We start from the raw sequence: 18,035 nt of genomic DNA on the forward strand, positions 1-18,035 counted from the left end.
TATGCACTCTTGTGCATATAATATCCACAATATGCAGATTTTGGTCCTGTGATAAATGAATATGATTTGTCCTGAATAAATTGAAATTATATCAATTATTTGGGAAAATAATTGGAAAAGTACATGTGATTAGTGTTATGAAGCAGATGAGTTTCTTCAAGAATACATATGGAAAGCAGGATGCAGGAGTTGGATTTGGCCTTGGGAATGGAGGAAGTTAGGAACTGACTCCCAAACCAAAATTGGCATCAACTGAAGTTAAAAGACAACTCCCAGAGCAGGATCAGCCTTGAATATGAATAAATTTGGACCATTCCAGAGAGGGAGTCTAAAATAGTTGTCTTATCTGTGAAATAAATAAGGTTTATTTGGAACACAGTGCTTACTTGTATTATACCAAGCTTAGTGCACATGCGCCACCTGCCAGGTTATCCAGAGGACATGTGAGGAAGACCTTTGGCCTTCCTCCAAGAAGACCTCCAAAGAGACCAGAAGACCCCATAGCAACAATGAGAGCTTGTGCTGTGCAGTAGAGTGATGTAGATTTCAAGAATTAAAACTATTGATGGATATATATTAGCATACCTTAAGTAAGTTGTGTTTGGATCCTTTGTCTTTTGTATGGGAGGCAGGGTGGGAAGCCCTCCCGTGCCCCAATCGGTTTTGCTTATGCTTCATTTGACTAAACCACTGCTAAATCACTCTTTGTAACCACTTCATTATATATATGATTGTATTGTTATTATTTTATACCTCAATTAAAAATTGCTGCTAAATTTTAATCTTGTGCTTTATGAAATTGGACATGTGGGATCCCATTTTTATAACAGTCCTAACTGCATCTACAGAGATTTGCTGTGAAAGGAATCTTGAACTATCTGTGTCTTCTTGATGAGTTTCATAAGTTAGAAACTATGGATTTGTATGTTAGTAAATAAAATTTGCTCTATTTCTGTTTTTTTATTTGTCTTAGCAGCTTTTTGGTTTGGTGTCCCGGGGAGAGCACTGCATTACTCTTTATCTATTATTTTGTGATTAGTTTGCCTTTTTCTTTTCTTCCTCAATAGCAGAACTGGATGCCTCAGTATTTCCTGTCCTCTGAGGGTATAGCATTCTCTTATACTCTGGAGACTGCTGTAGAAATTGCTGTAATACTTAAATAAACTGCTAATGTGATAAGTAAATTTAAAAATTTTACTGAATTTCCTTATTAGTTTCCATTCAAGAATGCACATCTAGACTCCCTATTTTCGCTATTTGGCTCAAGGGCCTTTTGGAGTTAAATAGGCTGTTCAGTGTTTTTTAAAATTTGTAAAAGTCATAATAAGAAAGTTGTGCATTGTTACAAGTTGGTTCCTATTGTGTCTGAAAAAATACAGATGCATTGAGGCATACCGAGAATTACCTGCTCTCTGATCCCAGGCTAAAACCAGAATTATGTTCTCAGTCATTTACCTAATGCTACCTTGAAGTCCTATCAGTGAGTTGGTCTCTTTATCCCAGATGGTTTAGTTTAGATATCACATGTGTTTATATATCCCACTTATCTTTTATATGATCAGTCTTACTTCAGGTTTTCATTAAGCAGTTTTTCATTTAATCCCATCAATTCATGCATGCACTTCTTTACAGGCTAGCACTTAGCTTCCTTGTACCTGCATAATGTCTACGTTAAATTTCCACCTTTTTATCATTTTTATGAAATACAAGTCGCCAAGTTTATCTTCAAAGTAATCTCAAAGTTGCAGCTGGGTTAAAAAAAGGTACTTGAATATTAAAGAAAAGGAATAAATAATAAAGAAAAGACAGTCAAAGAAAGGCCAGAAGTTTGCTGGCCTGTGTATTATAAATATAGCCAGTATGTGGAATATCAAGCTGGATTAAAAATGGCAAGAAGTAAGGTTGGTAATATGGAGGTGTGTCAGGTGGATGTGGTAAGTCTGAGCTCTGTCATTTGCTGAAAAATAATCTGGAAACTAATTGTAAATTATTAGTATGTAGGATTATTATTTTGACGTTAAAAAAATGTAGTGTGTATCAAACCTGCTCCTCTTGTTTTACTGGATGTGTCTGAATATGTGTTTTAGGCAAGTTACTAGTGGCTTATACTATGCCTGAAATTAAATAGCTGCTAGAAAAGGAGGGTTGAGTAGACAAGAAACAGGGTTGGGTTAATGCTTGCAGGAGGGCCAGACTTCCTTTACAGAGTCATTTGATGGCCATGAAATGCCCTGGGAGAATGAGTGTTGTGCACTGTTAGGAGATGTGGTAGAAGCTGTGTTCCCTCTTGTGTTTGTAGCAGTTATTGCATTTCTGTACTGCTCATGAGAGAAATGGGGACAGTTGCACTTCAGACATGAGGATGTCTGCTCTTTCTGGTTTTCTTCTGCAAAATTAGTGACGTTGTGTTCTGTGAATCAATGGATAGCTCTTAGATGCTATGATATAGATGGAGGTAATCAACACTGGCATTTTTAGTACTTCAAAAGATACACTTGTAACTTTGAGGGTAGGGTCTTCTGTGATTCAGTCTGAACTGAGAGAACAGGCTCAGTATTTCCGATAGTCCAGTTTAAAGCTTTTTAAGAAAGGTATCTGCATATATTAAGCATTCTGGTGAAAATAGGAGGCTTAGTCTGGTGTAATGCTAAAGTAATTGTGCCAATAAACTTTGGATTCTGTACAAAAATACACTTGGTTTTGAATTCATGTAGTGTTTTGGTAGTGTTCCTGTTTGCATCTTCTCTGTAGAGAATGTCAAGTGCTGATATAAACAAACTTTATGGTTGTATGCAACTGCTACTTTACTTGCCCTTCCCCCATTTTTAGCATGATATATTAATAGAAAGAAACAAAGTATGCAAGCTACTGCTCCATCTCTTTTCCATTATGAATAGGATAAAGAGCTCAATGGAAAACAGAAAGATGCTGTGTGTTTAAGAGTCACACAATGTTATTTCAAGCTGTGTTACTAAGATTGAGAGAGCATGTAAAATGAGTAAAAATGTTTGTAGTTACTTAAGTATGTGTGAATAACGTTTGTGCTTAACAGTGAAAACATGAAGACCAAGCATCTTCAGAAAAGATCTGCTAAAAAGATTTGTTGTTCTTATAGAAGGAAATACATTATTTCATACTTACGCCAAACAGAATTAGTGTTCTATCATAACTTTCTGAACTCTAAGTCTAGCCTCTTGTAAACAGTTTAATCACAAAGGAATTTAAGTGTTACCTGGACTGTTTAGAAACCTTTCTTAAAAATCCAGAACAGAGTTGCTGTATTAACTTTTTCTGTTCTATGGCATGAGAAACTGTAACATTTTTTGTCTTTGCTGCTTGTATTCTGCATGTAATTTTTTTCATTTCACATTCTCTTTTAGAAAGCAGAGCTTGTTTCTCTATCAGTATCTCCTAGTGACAGGGATAGTGCTATCTATTGTTTCTTATTTTAAATTACTTCTGACTTCATTTTACAATTGAAGAGAAGAAAAATACTGATTTGTGGCTACTGCTTTCATGTTTTGTCATAATTTTCTTTATTGTTGCTTAAGAAAAGTGACAAGCCACCATTTGAGATTCAGAGCTTTTTTACTATGGTAGTACCCTTAAGTTTTATCAGCTGAGACTACATTGCTTTGCTGTGAGGAGAGAACAAATGTCACATCCTCTTCTGTGGCTTCGAATGTTTACTGCCTTAAATTTATAGTTGGATACTTGTATTTTTGGTATCTAGAGGTGTATGACCACTAACTTTTAAAAAGAGAGAATATTCAGAAATCATCCCTGTATTTTTATTTGAGATTCCCTGCCCCTGTTACTCATGGTTAGAGAATGAGTCACTAGAAGCTTCATGTAACTCATGCTGGTGATGGTCATGCCCCATTTTACTTTGGGAGTGGGGGAAGGTGAAAGAAATATTAAGTTGCAATGAACCTCTTTCCCAAGCCTGCTAGCCTCTTTTGTTTATTTTATTGCTTTGTCATGGAGAGATCAAAAGTTTTACAGGCTCGAGGTCACTTAAGACTTTGGCATAGTGGTATGTATGTAGATAAAGGCATATAAATGTAGAGATAGGCATATGCAAAATTCTAAGTCTACAGATGAGCTGGACAAAATGGTAACTCCACTGGTAAATCAATATAACTTGTCTATTCATTAAGCTTGAGGTGCTAAAAGAAACAAGGCTGAAGAGAAATCTGGCTAATGGAGAGTAAGATGTAACTGCAGAGATATTGGAGATTTCTTTTGGAAGAGTGCAGTGAGGCTGGAAAAGCTGCATGGCATATGTGCAGGCTTACTTGGCATTGAACAGAGCTCTCCTAGGCCTTGGAACAAAGATGTAACAGGATAACAGAGATTTATCACTTGAGACTTTTTCCTACAGAGAGGATTTGAAAACTTTGACCATTTAAAATGCATTTACTGGAAGAGGAATTTTTGAAAAGATAAAATCAAACTGCATTCTCCAGAGAAATGGCTTGCTGGCATTGAGAATTTAAGCTGTTGCTGTAGAAGAACTTGGAATTGAGAAATGTGATAGATTTGCATAATGCTTATTTTTTTTCTTTAAAGCATACATGAAAAGAGGTAGAAATCCATGGATGCATAGCAGATGAAATGATGTAACTGTACAGAACAACAGGCAATTATTAGAATAAAAGCTAAATGCAATAAATATTTCTGAGTGTAGTAGTCAGGTGTATAACTACCGGTTATGATTACGCCAGCTTTCAGTGCAGTTAAGGTTGTGTATTAGCTGAAGTGCAAGCAATGCTGAAACAGTTTTGTGCAAATACCAAGAGCTTGAGATATAAAAAGGAATAATTTGAATTGCAAAATATTAGACTGGATATTGCAGCCATAAGGTAATAGCATAGCAGGCATAGCAGAACATGAATATTGAAGGATACAACTGAAACCTAGAAATAGATGTTATTGAGTGGCATTATAGTACTTGATATTATAATGTTATTAGAGTGTTGCTGTAAGAACTTAGAGGAAGTGCTAGTGAAGCAGAAACCACTTGGACTGATGTCAGTTCAGTGAAAGGTGCTAAGTCTTCTGAGGCAGTGGTGGAGTTCTGCAGTGCTGAATCTGGAAACAGGTAATTGTAATGGAGTAAAGATCAAAATTACTGGGCACATCACAAGAGAAACCATCTTTGTGAGTATCAATTGGAGAACATGTGCTGCTGATAATTGCAAGTAGGGCTATGAGAGTGTGGTTTAAATGCATAACAGTTTTTTAAATTTGAAAATAAATCATGGAACCAAAACCAGGTGAGACTGGTTTTCAGTAATGTAGTTTCAACTCAGAGTTATATCTTGAGGATTTATATGGGTTTGGTCTTACATGTTTTCCTGAGAATGGGTTCAGGGAAGGATTATGGGAACTGGAAAGCATTTCCTACAGGAAATGAATTAAGGAATGAAAACAACTCCAAAACTTGGCTTCCTTTATCACTTCCAGTAATGGAAAAAAAAGAGAATATATATGTAAAATCAAGGTCAGCATTGGCATAATAATGTGGATTGTTTGGACATTAAGACATTTACTTTGAAAATTACAGAAGGTTCTTGACGTTAAACCAGTCAGCTTCTGGAGCAACACTCCTCTGGGAATATAGAGACAAAGCTATCTAGCTAGTTTTAGGCTTGAGCTAAATTGTATCTTGTGGAAAGTATTAGATTTTGATGTTGTGTGTTGTAATAGGTTTGATAACTCAGAGGGCACTTTCTGTTTGGTGTTTTTCAATGTGGTTGGACTAATCCTGTCCCTAGCATGTGATTTCTGGGTTGGAGTCAGTCTTTTTCTTTGCTGAGATAGTTCAGGCTTTACAAGGAGTAACTTTGTGTTAACAGTTTCTTCTGATAATTATATCCAATTAAGTTGAAATGTTAGGTTTAGGGCACTACACAAAAAAAGTTACTCTGAACCTTTCATTTTCACATCAAGAGAAAGTAGTGAATGTGAAGTTTAAAGGACTTTATGTCTTTAAAACTGACAATGCTCTAGCTGACTGACCCTTGGTCATTTTTTTGTGCTTAAAAGGTAATCATAGGAACAGTCTTTCATTCCCACACATTTCAAAAGCAGCAGCACAGAAGAACACGGTGAGAACAATTTCCCTCCTTCACCTGCCACCCTTTCAGTCTTCACACCTCTTAAATCCACCTGCAGAAAGAGTCTGATGTGACTGGTCTTGATACTTGTGCTAATGGCAAGGGAGTTGTCTATGCATCTCCATACACAGTGGTTCTTAAATGAATGTTAAACTCTTTTGCTAGAGCAAAATAAAGGTTGAATCTTTTTATTTTGGTAGAGCATAAGAAATCAAATGATACATCCATAGACTAATATAGTAAAGCTGGATTTGAGGAAGAAAATAAACACAAAGCAGCTAAATAAAGAATTTGTGTGAGTCTGTGTTACTGCTGGGAGGTGGGGAAAATATTTTAAAACAGAAGAGAAATGTTGGACAGAAATTAAAACTTCAGCCATATTTACTATGAATGATCAAAGAAAGTGTCAACATAGTGGCATTTCAAGCAAAATGTTAGTCTGCCTTTGATTTATTAATTTTAAAATTTTATTTGTTTTAAAAATTTATTTAAAATATTATTTTATAAATGCTGGGAAAAGGAGACAGTTTAAGTTTGAGAAACTGCACAGAGTCAAGTTTCTCTGGTTGTATCTTCCAACTAACGTATTCCTAATTGCCCAACTGCCTTAAGGAAATCAAGAAATCAGTTTTTGAATAATTTATGAATGTTTTTTGTCACCCTTGTAAGGTGCTAATATGCAATAGTGAATTGAGGAGGGGGTAGGTAGCCACAACAACCTGCAGTGGATAAAATGAGTAGAATGCTTTTATAAAATACTGTTTGTGGGCACAAGTGTGTGCTTACAGTCTGAAAATTTAAAGATGTTCCCAGAAAAATGCAAAAGCTGCTTACCAGGAGAATTGAAGTTTCTTAAACTTTTTTGTGTAAACTCCTGCACGAGTTGCTTTTCTGCCTTGAAGTAAGATGAATAAAGTTGTTTAGGCTAACATCTGAAAAGTCAAGAATGGGAGGGGAAAGAAGTCCTGAAGCCAATGATATTCTATTTGGGATAAGAGTTTTAAGGCTGTTATACATCAGTTGCAGAAAGTGTGCCCCTCTCCCAGCTGCAGAAGAGCTGTTGGTCCCCAGAGCTGTAGGCACCTTAGCTGGGCTTATTCAGAGAGCTGGAAGAAGCTGTGCTTAAAAACTGACTTCCTTCTGACCTGGACCGTGAAGTTTTAGTGTGCTGCCTTTTTACCTCTCTTTTTTTTCCATTCTAGGCCTACTAGCAGCTCCCACAATCCTTCTCATATGTATTGTCTTTGTGTTCCCAGCAACTCTAATGACTCTTCCCAGGCCGTGCTCAGTCACTATTTGTTATAGATATGTCTCTCATCTTTAAATTGTGTTGCTATATTTGGTCCTTTCCTTTCTGTCCCCAAACTTTCCTTCTTTTTGTGGTGTCCTGTTTTAATTGACTTTCTGGTGGCTCTTTCCACAAAGTTTGCAATGTTGAAACTGACTTTGAGAAGTATGTCCTGGAACCGAATTTCTTTAGAAAATGCTTTCTTGAGAAACACTTTCATTTCATAAGTTAGGTAATATTCCTGGTTATTCAATGTGAAAGAAAGCATTAAGTCTGAAAGATTTAGATCTTTAGAGGTTCACATCTTTTAATGTATGCAAATATAGTTAAGATCAAAATAACTCCATGTCTGCAGTGGTGCAATGGCATTGTAATGGAATGATGCAGTGAGGAGGAGGAGACTGTTCATAATGGTATTATTCAAATTTATTTTTGTGCTGAATTAATTGTACTTCATATAGTCACTCTGTCTGTATGGGTATGTTCTTCAATATCTGGCTCTGCATCATTAGTAACATTGATAATTGTTCCAGAGCTGACTGGGATGGAGTTTAGTCCAGCCACTATTTTCTCTTGGAGGGCATCCTCCTCTGACTGTGCTTACTGTGTGAAGCACCTCTCCATGGGCTCTGAGATCTTACTACTCCATTTTTGCCTACTGCAAACACAGCAGAGACTTAGTGATACCCAGCCTGGTGAGAGAAGCTGGCTCCAAGCTCTGCTTTAACTCTGTGTTGGGATGACAGGAAAGCAAGGGATGCAAGTGTGACCAGGGAACAGCCTGTTTGTAACCAGAACTGCAGAACTTTGCAAGCTGAAGTTCTGAGGGATATTCTTCTTTTCAGCCTTCTTAGAGTTGGATCTTTTGGTGTGTTGGGTTTGTTAGTCCCCTTCTAAGCTCTGATTCTCTGCTTCAGGCTGGTTTCCCTGTTAATTCTTGCCCAGAGGGTCTTCTAGACACTGAGAATCCTTCAAAGTATGTAGGTCTGATTAAAATGTAGGTGATAATCCCTCAGCTAGATGTTGAGCAGCTATTCCAGGCTGGGCAATCAGATGCAATTTTACTACGGATGAAAAAGAGGTTGTTGCAAACCATTCACATCCTGAGGCAAGCTCAGTTTCTGTGTCAAGGGACTTGGCTTGTACTACTGTGCACCTTCAGTTTTCATCACAGAAACATTCAGCCCTGGAGTGCCTCTAGTAAAAATCATAGTTATGTTTCACATTTAATATAAAGCCTTTAATTTAATTCAGACATATCTGTTTTGTAGTAATTGCATCATACCACTGCAGTCATGGCCTTTTTACCCAAATAAGTCTGTACCTGAGGAGCGTGAGTATCTTACAAAACCAAATCTTGAATTTTGTATATAGTGAATAACTGTGATAACGTTATATTTATTAAGTTATTGTTGGTTTTTTCTTTGCATGGGGGTTTAATTTGCAAAACATGTACTTATGTACTTTTAGCAGGTTTTATGTAGATGGGCAATTTATCAGTTTTAACTTCTTAGACTACTTAGGTTTAAAAAAAAAAAAAAATATATATATATATATATATATATAAACATTTGCCCATGACCCTTTTAGTTAAAAAGGACAGTGTGCAAGACAGAGTAGATAACTGTATGCAGAAATCCAGCTAAGTGTTTGGCTCTATTGCCTAATTAATAACTTAATAGGATATAACTTATTTTTCAGAATTATTTGTACTTCCTCACCTTCTGTGTAGTGAAAAGCTGCATATTAGTGAAAACAGGTAGTTAGTAATGGATATACATGAATAGGAAATTTAGGTTTGCTTCAGTGAAGTGTTACACTTCCTAAAGTGCCTGTCTGCATGGAAAGGTGTTAGTACGTTTTGACTACAAGCAGATGGTGTCTCTGTTGCTTACAGGTTGTGTTAGCAAGGAATTCTGCAGCAACACAATCAGCAGACACATAGGTCACTCGGGAACGAGCCATGGGGGAGACCTTCAGTATGTGCATGTATGCAGTTTGAGCTGTCCTAATCTTAATTGAAACAGGTATTTGGGGAGAATTTGATCATCTTCTGGATCATCCTTAGACCAGGGGCTCAAGCTGTTGTTGAAAGATGTCGCCTCTTAGTTTCTCCTGAAGTGTTTTTAACTTTGGATGAATTCAGAGACATAGCAGCAACTTGGTTTCAAAATATTGTGAAATTTGTTACTCTGCTTGATACATGTTATTTACCCTTTAAAATATAGGAACTCTCTTCTTATCTTCTAATTGAGGATCTGTTGTTCAATTTAAGGAAAATGGTCAATGAATGACTTGTTATTGCTGCCCCATAAAGCAGAAACATTCTTAGTAGTCTTCATGATTAAAGAGCTTTGTTGCTATTTTCCCTGTATCTATTTTTCATCTATTCCGGAATATTCCCTTCCCCAGATGAAATAATAATATCTTTATAACTGAGACTTCTGTTGCACATAGAATTGAATCATTATTATTGAGACACAGGTAAGATGTTTTTACTTAGCATAACAGTTGTTATGCTAAGCATAACTTGTTTTTTCTTAGCATAACAGTACCAAGTCACCATTTCCTAGATTTATTTATTCAACAAATATGTTCTTAACAGTGATACTCTCTTTTTAACTAGAAATGTAGGCACCTAGATAGTTGTGAACTTTCAGGAGTAGTATATTTTAAGTTGGGAATACAGATCATATAATTATTTCCTCCCCTCCTTCTGTATTTTAGTTGAATTTTAATTATTAATATTAAGTATCATCATCAAATATTAACTCCCTTACTTTTCCATGCTTTCCTGCTGTGAATTTAGAGGTAAATGAGGGAAACCCAGTAAAACTCCTTCCTTATGGAGGTAGAGGAGCAGGAGAACCTCATGGTGTCATGGTTTAACTCCAGGCAGCCACCTAACCTCAAGCGCCAACTGCCTCCCTCCCCCACCATCAGGATCAGAAAGAAAATCAGAAGGATAAAAGCTTGAATATTTGTGGGTTGAGATAAAGACAGTTTAAGAGGGAAAGAAAAAGCCACATAGAAGCAAAGCAAAACAAGGAATGAATTCCCTGCTTTCCCATGGGCAGGCAGCTGTTCAGCCATCTCTGGTGAGCAGGGCTCCATCACACGTGAAGACAGCACCATCACTCCAAATGTTCCCACTTTCCCTCTTCTCCTCACTTTATATTCTGAGCATGATGTCATATGGTCTGGAATATCCCTTTGGTCAGTTGGGATCACCTGTCCAGGCTGTGTCTCCTCCCACCTTCCCAGGCACCCCCAACTTCCTCACCAGTGTGACGGCACAAAAAGCAGAAAAAGCCTTGGCTCTCTGTAAGCCCTGCTCAGCAGTAACAAAAATATCTCTGTTATCAACCCTGTGTTCAGCACAAATCCAAAACACAGTCTCATACCAGCCACTCTGAATAAAATTAGCTCTACCCTAGCACACATGGTTTCTCCCTAAATATGGAATAGTAAAATCAAAGCCTCTGCTGGGTCTTCACAGGTGAGTTACATTCTGTGATAGTTCTGAAGGTAAACCACTTCTATTATTTTCATGAAGGTTGTATGGAGAAAGGACAATCAAAGCAGCATTAGTGCTATTTAAGAGAGTGGGAGGAGTTCCTCCTTCCTTATATTACCAAAAGAAAACTGATGGTGAATTCCAGAACTGTCTGGAAATTAGCAAGGGGATTTTGTTCCAAGTACTTGATCTCTTTAATCTCAAAAGATGATATCATGTTATATTTTGTTCTGTCGGTGACTTAATTCAGTCACCATTAACTATAATATTTTGAAGCTCAAATGAACCCCAAATCTCTCAAATATGCTATTAATTTTTTTTTTAATAGGTATAGTTTAGATATTCCTCAGATGTAAGTTTAGGGAAAGGGGGAAGTAGAGAGAAGCTGAGTTTTCTCAGCTATGTGGCCTTTATATATATATATATATATATATATATATATATATGTATGTGTATATATATATATGTATGTATATATATATATGTATGTGTATATATATGTATGTATATATATATATGTTAAGACTGATGAAATTTGTTCATTCTAGGATGTGATGCAAACCAAAATGGTTAAGAAATGGAAAGATGATGGGGACTGCAAACTTAAGATAAAATCCTGTATCTTAGAGAGTAAAAGCTGCAGTCTTAATACAGTAATTTGTATGTTATACTAGAAGTGATCACTGAAAATGATGCTACAGCAATTTTGTGTTTTAAGTTTGCTTCTATCTTTTGCATGTTTATAGATATTGGAAGAGAGAGGAAATAAATCTTCTAGAGGCAAAAGTTCCAGTTACTGCCACTCAGATACTGTATTTTGCAGAATGGAGGAATATAGTGCAATATTTTTGAAACTGGTTACTGTGTCCTACCTTCATTCTTTTCTTTAAGGGATCGATGTTCCTAGCAAACCACCTCCCCTAGCCTGGTTTTACTCCTGACTTGTGTATAGGAGCTCCTGGTGAACTGAACTGTGCCACACTCATTTACTTGGGATTTTTGTTTTGATTAGTTTGAAGTGGCAGCTTACAGGTTCATGTATTTTCATTCCTGGAGATTAGAGAAAGAAATCTGCTGTGTCAATTAATTTGTAAGTAAGTAGTGACTGAAATGCTAATATCTAGCTGAGCTCCACTTGCTCCAAACTCATGGGGTCACAACAGTGGCTGAACTTGTTTTCAAAGTTATTTGCATGTAGCAGATGTCTTGAGCCATTAGTTGGTGCAGTCACTTTTGAATAGGGTTTTGAAAGATTGACTTAACCTTCCAGTATTTGTTTTCAAGTGTTAGAGAAGATAATGTCCATAACACAGTTTCTTGCAGGTCCAAAAGAAAATTATAGCCAGTGCTACAGCATGTCTGTGGCTGAGCAGACATGGGAGAAGGAGGAATACAGGCAGTGTTGCTCAAAAGTATAGTTGGAAATTTGAGTAAAGATCATGGATTAATTTGAATTTGCCATGAATCTTCTTGAATGAGGACTATGTTTGAGGCCCTTCATATGGGAATTGTTGTGGTAAGGCTGCACGTACACAATCATCCTAAGCTGACACATCTGCAGTCCTCTACAGAAGGATTACCTGTGGGGGCACGCTTTTGCTGTCCATGTTGGGCTGGCACTGGCATTTCTGCAGCTGGGCAGACCAGGGAACAGCTTGGTTGGGTTTTCATGGAGGTCAGTTCCTTGAGCTGACTGTGTGCCTCCTTCAGCACGGAGGCTGCTGTGGGGAAGGAGAGCGCCTGTACCTGTGTCAGGTCAGCAGCTGCTCGCGCAGCCTGAGCAAAGTTGCACTTTGAACACTTGGTGTCACAATGCAGTGGCTGTGCGGAGCAAAGCAGTAAATTCTTGCTCAACCTCTGCCTAGCATGGTGCACTAAAACCACAAGGGACAGCTCCCACAAAATATGAATTACTTCCTTCTTACAGGGCAGGTTTTCAGCTGGATCAGTATCAGTAGCTGGAAGTACATTCAGTGGGTGTGTCAGGTGATACCTGTTGGTGTTAAGTGCTTATTTGTATTATCCCTTTTAGAGGAAACAAAAGGCAAGATTCTTTTTTCCCCTTTTCCCCAGGAAGATCACGTCTGAATGTGATCTGGGAATGTATACTGGGAAACTACATTAATCGTTTAGGAATTTGCTTGACTGGGAAATCTTTCAGCTGAAGGGAAGATGGAGCTGTTCTGCTTGGCTGCTATTTTTTAAGCTGAAGGGAATACCTTCAAGGCAAGCCAGCATTTAATTTTTCATTATCTGTCTCCAAATAGAATAGCTCATCTCAAAGTGCCTTTATTCTCAGGGGATACTTTGCTTGTAAGGTCTTGTTTGGCTTAAGACTTTTAAAAAGGGACTTGCAAACAGCAGTGATAGCGGATGAGGGTGCTGGTTGGTTTATGTGGTGCACAATTATGCCATTGCTACATCATGCATCCCTTGGAAGAAGTCTGGTTCTGCTTAGGGATTGCCGTGTCAGCTGGAACTCCTATGGTGTTTTTCAGGGCATAGTGAGGTAAGGGTGACTGACCTGAAAACTTACAGAGGATAAAGTTATTATGATATGGTGTGTGTGATTCAGCATAAAATAGAACTGAAATAACACTGGTACTATTGTGAAAATGGGTAACTATTTGATGTTTCTGTTACCTTTCTTCTGTACAAACAAATCGAAATTGTTTTCAATGCTCAGGGAAGGGTGTCCTAGGAAATGACATGACTTATTAAATTGTTGAATATTGCAGGCCTGTAATCTTTTGATTCTAATTGTTTTTGAAAGGCGCAATGGCTTATAAATTGTAGGGAGAAAAATTCCTACAAGATAATTGTAGGAAGAAACTGATAAGTTAAGGATGATAATCTGTTCAAATAGATTGCTATGGTACTTCCAGCCTACCAAAGTATAAGTGAAAACTTAGAAACACTATTTGATCAGCTCTAGCTTTGACCTTGCTGGAAGAAAATAAGAGAACCAGGAGACAAAGTGAGGAGACCGAGCAGCTAGAAAGAAATGGAAATTTTCCCCGAGTATCATCAGTTAGCTTGACTGTGTGCAGCCAGCTGATAAGCATCATTATATGGAAAGGCATGAATAACTTCGTAATGGCAATAGTTATCTTCTGTAGATAGCCTAGTACTTAGTGATACTTGGTATATAGGTCTTGCCTATCTTTCTTCAGTGAGGAAAAAAGAAAAACTCTAACCTAAAGAGAAGATTATTTTGTAAGATAAATTTTTCTGCTGCTTTCTACTGTTTTCCCCCTTTATATAAGGTTACCTTTGTAGATATCTGAAACCTTCTTTGGAATGCAATCCCTGAATATAGGTCAGACGAGTTTTTTTTTCCCTGCTGATCAGCTGTTAATGATTTTCAAGGTAAGACTTAAATATAGATTTTTAAAATTTTTACTTGCATATATCCATATATCTGTATACTTGAAACTCCTGGCATGTATTAATTATTCTTGCTGACTCTGCCTTGTACTCTTATTTCCTCAGTTCAAGGCAGAAAACCTATTGTTTTGTTTCAATGTGCAGGGATCAGGGATAGAATGGAGAGTTTTAATGAGGGAACATCATGCGTTATTCATATTTTATGACCTAATAAAGAGACAGTATGAGGAATTAGCAATATCTCTTTGCTTAAAATGAATATAATTTTTGAAGACAAAATTATGGACTGATTTTGCAGCATTCCTTTTGAAGGCTGATTCATGTGTGTTGCAAAGATTAGAGAAGTTTTTAATGCAAAATGATGTGAACTAAAAATATTGTACCTTTTCAAAGGAGGAGAATTGGAGTTTTGAATGTATTTGGTTGAGTCTCTGAGAACTTGAAGATGTGAGTTCTGGTATTTTTCTTTTTGAAATAGCTAAACTAGTGAAATTAGGCAGTCAATTTTATTGACTTTGCTTCAGAGGTTTAGGAGATTGCAGTATTTAAAAGCTTGTATTTTAATACTTTACCAAAATATCTAGAATTATATGCAGTACTAATGAAAGCTGCAAGGTGGTGTGCACTGATTTGATGTTGATCTGGGCTTATGATCTGTAAGAAAACTTGAAACCTAAGAGACTGTACTGAAAGTGTTGTTTCAGGGTGGTGCATGCAGCCATGAAGCTGCTTACTCCCTTTTGTACCTGCAGTAGTGACCTTCTGCACTTTCTGCTTTGGACAGGTACAGTGTGCTCGTTGTCCAAAACTAATAAAATATGCTTTAGTAGCTGTTCTGCAGGGTTAAAGAGTTGCAAATTTTTCAATAGCTATTATTCATGCTAGCCTTTAAGTACTGAAGTCAATTTTGTGCAGGTTTTACATGATAAAACTTGCTTGTAATTAAAATTACATGATAAAATTTGCTTGCAATTAAAATTTCCTCCAACATGCTACTGGAGTTTTTGACTTCTAATATTGAAGTATAGGGTAAGAGGTGGGTTTGCATCTCTTCAAATAATCTAAAAGTGTTTTTTGTCATTGTGCTAATCAGAGATGTGCATTTTCAAGGTTGGTGCTTACAGTTACTATATGTTGCAGCTCTTTTTCTGTGTCACATATATAAAATAATTCTGATTTTACCCTGTCCATAGAAAGTGATAGTGAAGAAAACTCTATCTTCAAATGCAGGTAGACAGGGAATGTCCAGCAGAAAACTTAATAAATTTTGTGGTCTGTGAGCTGTCAAAATGGTCATCTTTTCTAAAATTATAGCTTCCAAGGACATAGACTCCTCCACCTCTTTCTCTCTTGGCCACTCACAAAGTAATTGACTGTTCCAGTTTGTTTATAAATTATGATTTGGTGATTGTATGTGGAAGGATGTTGAGGACTTTGGACTTGCATACCTCTGTCTCTTACCATGAGCATTAAATAATGCCTGTCCCTTGAACTACTGGTGTTAAGTAATGGAAGATAATATATTTTCAATCGGAGTTCGTGCTAGGAAAGAAATTATCTAGGACAAACATTAGAAGGCTAAGTAGTTAGCTCATATGACTAAGTTGTTTCTCTGACTGATAGTTTTAGTGTGAAAAGGAGACAAAAGAGAAGTGGATTATTGAGCTAGAAAGTCTTTCTGGTCCTTCAGGGAGACCCAGTCCTGCAGCTGAAGACAGATATGGCTTTGGGGTGGTTTACCTTTAATTTTATTGTTGTGATAGCCTTTGAATGGTCATGGAGTCTCTAAGATAAACTGAAGCTTGAATGCCAAGATCTTTTACATGTTTTAGGTCTGAATACTATTCAGACGCTGTCAGATTAGTTTAGCTTCTCTAGCAAACTTCCAGGGAACAGGCACCTTGATTATTATTGCTGTGGAACTACTGGCCCTGCTGCCTTGCATTTCCAGGTACTGGCTGATACATACCAAAGTGTGCTGTCTCAAGGGTTTTCCTGCTGTGTCCTGCTCATATTGTCCCCCATGATTTACATGTTATGGCTCCTATGCAGAGCTGGTGGTGCACAAATGTGACAAAAGGAATTCAAGGCTGTTACTACATTACTGATAGATGAGTGTAAGATATGTACCATCTCCCCTGGAGGGGAAAATAACAAAATTGATATGCACATCTTCTCCTGGAACTTCTTATTACTTCTAATAGCCTTTCCAGAAGCCTGGTATGCTCTGTTTACCTGGCATTATTTTTCCTTTGCTAGACAGCAAATGCTTTCTTAATAGCAGTTTACAATTTCTCATCTCCTGACCTTCTGTGTTTTGCAGTTCCATGTGGAGTACAGATGTCTGTGCATTACAATAGTTACTGCATTTAAGCATAATTAGTTTAACCAGTAACCTTTATGTGCTTTGATAATTTAGGTTTTATTCAATTATTGGCAGTTTTTCAAGGCTTTTCCATCTGGGACCAGTCTCATAGATTCTGATTTTCTTTATGCTACTCAAAGAGATTGAAGCAATCAAGAATAACTGTAAGTAGATGAAGACACTCTTTAGGATACATTTATAATGTGTTTATAAAAATGACTGGAACTGATTGGCTCACAAACCAATAAGGAGGTTGGTTGCTGTTGGATTTCTAGAACATTGTTCTCTAAAACAACAGGAGTACCAATGAGCTGTGTGCAAGAGAGCTGTCTAAGAGGGAACCAGCCAAACCAGAACAGTACACAGTTGGGGATCACAGAAATAGTTTATTTTGCCATTTCTTGAAAAATGAGTCTATTGCAGGGACTGTGTGCTCCGTTTTTAAAACTACAGTCTGTGGCTGTAAAACAAAATGAAGCATTAATTCCATTCAGCATATGCAAACTGTTTGGAACTCTCAGTGCATATATTCCTAAGTTCGTTTTGCAAGGGTCTCTTGTGGCTGGGTTTTGTGTGTCGTGTGGCCCAACCAGCATCTTTGAGTGGATTTGCTCTTTGGTACTAAATATGCTCATAGTGTAAGATTACAGTGTATAATAAATATCCTATTTGTAAGTGCTGTACGAGTCATCCTTCCACAACTCTATCAATTTACAAAACATTGGCAGCCAGCTGCACCTGCATGGTGGAGCCTCTGGTAGCTCATCTGGGCACAACAGCATCCTTGTGCTGGAAATTGTAGGTCAGGTTTTGAGATGATTGTGAAGTTATGAGGTTATTTCAAGAAGGTGTGAAGATGGGATAAAAAGTATAGCTGCTGATGCTCAAGGCAAAACAAGAAAGAAGGTGTATATGTGGGAATGAATGGAAAAGTTGGAGCTGTGCTTTCTATTGCTTAGGTACTTGTTGGGTCTACTTGCACAATTTCTCTTCCTTGCTTCCCAGGTTATTTGATAGTGGAAAGGGAACTAAAGAGCTTTTAGCTCTGTGCCAGTTCTGTAGAACCTCCCTAGGAAAATAAAATTACTTGGAGATTTGTCTTCGGAACATCATATTTTTGCCTTGGCTATTTTTCACATGTACAAAGCAATAGTTAAGTTTGGTTTGTTTTCACTGACATAGAGCTATTAGAATTGGCTGTGGTATGGCTATTGGAAATTACAAGACATAGCAGTGACCATTGCTTGAAGGATAAATTCAAAAAGAAAATGAATGAAAAGGTAAATGTAGGAATGTAAGGGCCCACAGAAAGATACAGTGCAGATGATGTAGCTTCTCCTTCAGCTCAGCAGTTGA

General features: G+C 37.3%; 1 protein-coding gene across 9 annotated transcripts in view; it reads left to right on the forward strand.

Moving 5' to 3' along the window:
* INPP4B (inositol polyphosphate-4-phosphatase type II B) overlaps positions 1 to 18,035 on the forward strand; it is a 296,397-nt gene that overhangs the window by 18,698 nt on the left and 259,664 nt on the right. The window lies entirely within an intron of this gene.

The sequence above is a fragment of the Lonchura striata genome, chromosome 4 (genome assembly GCF_050655825.1).
Source record: "Lonchura striata isolate lonStrDom1 chromosome 4, ASM5065582v1, whole genome shotgun sequence".
NCBI lineage: Eukaryota > Metazoa > Chordata > Aves > Passeriformes > Estrildidae > Lonchura > Lonchura striata.